This window comes from Octopus bimaculoides, chromosome 20, assembly GCF_001194135.2.
Source record: "Octopus bimaculoides isolate UCB-OBI-ISO-001 chromosome 20, ASM119413v2, whole genome shotgun sequence".
Taxonomy (NCBI): Eukaryota; Metazoa; Mollusca; class Cephalopoda; order Octopoda; family Octopodidae; genus Octopus; species Octopus bimaculoides.
Window position 1 is genome coordinate 25,980,712 of NC_069000.1, and position 2,374 is coordinate 25,983,085.

The window sequence follows — 2,374 nt, forward strand, 5'->3', positions numbered from 1 at the left end:
CGTCGTATTGTCGGCCGCCTTCACGGAAAGTTCCATGATTTGCATGATTTCTTGCACCAAGCTATTTCCCATGGAAAAGACAAGCTGAAACCTCACATAGAAAATATCAAAACTTTGGCAAAGACTGTAAGTGATCGTTTTTTGAAATATGGAAGTTTTACAAATGTACTGAAAATCTATTATGTAATAATGTTTTCGTCGGACACTTTTCTCCTTATTTTTATAGCCAACTCTCAATGACATGAAATAAAAATTAAATCAGAGATTGTGCACTACGTGAAGCCATTTCTTTCTCTACAATGATCGTACAACTTGGTTAAAATTGCGAGAAATATCCAATTACTTTCAATGGAAGTGGATAATGGCCATCATTATTAATTTCTTTAGGTTTAAATAAGAATGAAATTTGATTATAATTTGCATATTTCAAATTTGCGTCTAATTTTCGTATTGTGATGTCAAATAGAAGAATCTATCATATAGATGTGAATTTCGAATTATATATTTTCCTAACCCCAGTTTGGGAATGATGAAATAACTCCCAGTTATAAGTTTCTAAAGATTTGATAAGATATACTGCTGATACTTAGACATTGTTTTGTCAAAAGCAAACAAGAAGGTTCAATGGTAACGCTGATTAACTGCTATTCGTTTACTGAAACGGGGCTAACAATCAAATGACAAATTCCAGGTCAGATCGCGAGTAAAAATATTTGCTTTTATCTTAAATGACCTCCTCCGATGGAATTGACCGTCATAAAAGCAGGAGAGGAAGTAATATCTTGTTTGAGATTAACTTTAACAACTGTGAAAATACTTATGAAATTGCATATTGTTTATACTTTCAGTTTATTGCCCACATCAACGACGTCAACGCTAGAGTTGCTAAGCAAGCTTTGGAATTCTTCAAACCTTGGGCAGCTTTATTGGGTTCCACCTGGACTACATTGGTCAATGATATCCACAAACGCCTGGAGCATTTGAAACCAACAAGCACGCCTATATTCTAAGTAGAAATGTTAAATCATATACACATAAACATGTATGTTAATATATGTATTTATTACTGAAAATATATTTGGAATATCTGCCGAATAAATATCTAAACATAATCCTGATGTTGTTTTCATTCTTGTTTCTACATACATATATATAAATACATGTAAACACACACACACCACACACGCGCAAGCACACAAAAACACACACACACATAGATGTGAATTTCCAAATTAGTTTGATAGGGATATATAATCCTAGCGGCCACCGCATTCACTTTCACCACTCAAAAATACTGGCTATCCTTTTCAGTAGAAGCATATGTAGGTGCAGAATTGAAAAGACGTGATAGACAGCAGAATAAAACTGGATATATAAATTTCTGTCCTCCATATTCTTAATGACAATGCATATTTAAGTATAAATATGTAGATATTTATATTAATATATCTGACTTGCACAGAGAACAAGCGACACAAAAAATAAAAACGGAGGAAGTGAAAAAGTGTTAGAATTCGAAGAGCTCGCGGAATTGGTTGTGCGAAAAGCCATCGTAGTCAAACTAAAGTTCGTATCATTTGAGTGTCTACTCTACTGAGAATCTCTGGAATCCATCACACACATGCATATATATAGATACCCCCCATCACACACACATATATACATACACGCATATATTTGTGTGTGTATGTGCGTGCGTGTGTTTTTCGCGTGTATGCATGTGTATGCATGTGTGTGTGTGTGTGTGTGTGTGTGTGTGTGTGTGTGTGTGTGTGTGTGTGCGTGCGTGTGTGTGTGTGTGTGTGTGTGTGCGTGTGTGTGAGTACTAGTTCATCCTCGGAATTCACTAAAATTACTTTCTTTAAAAGCATAAAGCAAAGACATATTGTGGTTTACTTATATATATTTGGAAAATGAATTTGGAACAAATTTAGAAGTGTCATCTTGTGTTGTGACACTGTAAGAATATAGTATTATGTAAAAGGATAAAACTTATTCAATTGCCTGATAAATATGTCTTATATATCAGATTCTCATCAGATTTACAATTGAGTAATCAGTCCCATATACTTTGACACCATTTAATAAAGACAAATTCTCAGTCTGTTAGCCTCCAAATCAGCAATTATTCTTGACCATTATTTACTTGCATCGTAAAATAAATTCAGAGAAAGAATTTATTGCTTCGTTTGTTGTTTAGCCCAATTCTGTTTTACAGAAATGGAATATGAAGAACTAAAATTTCCAATATGTACTTCGTTTTTAAGACTGTATGGTGAAATTTGAAGGAGATTTGACTACTATTTCTTACAGCTTGACCGATGATGTAGACGTTCTCGATGCAATCACTGAAACATACTAACACTAGTTAGCA

General features: G+C 34.0%; 1 long non-coding RNA gene across 1 annotated transcript; it reads left to right on the forward strand.

Moving 5' to 3' along the window:
- On the forward strand, positions 1–1,112 carry LOC106883889 (uncharacterized). The gene is made up of 2 exons (XR_001411172.2): positions 1–126; positions 849–1,112. It is a non-coding gene; the product is annotated as an uncharacterized LOC106883889 (long non-coding RNA).
- Positions 1,113–2,374: the final 1,262 nt, after the last annotated feature.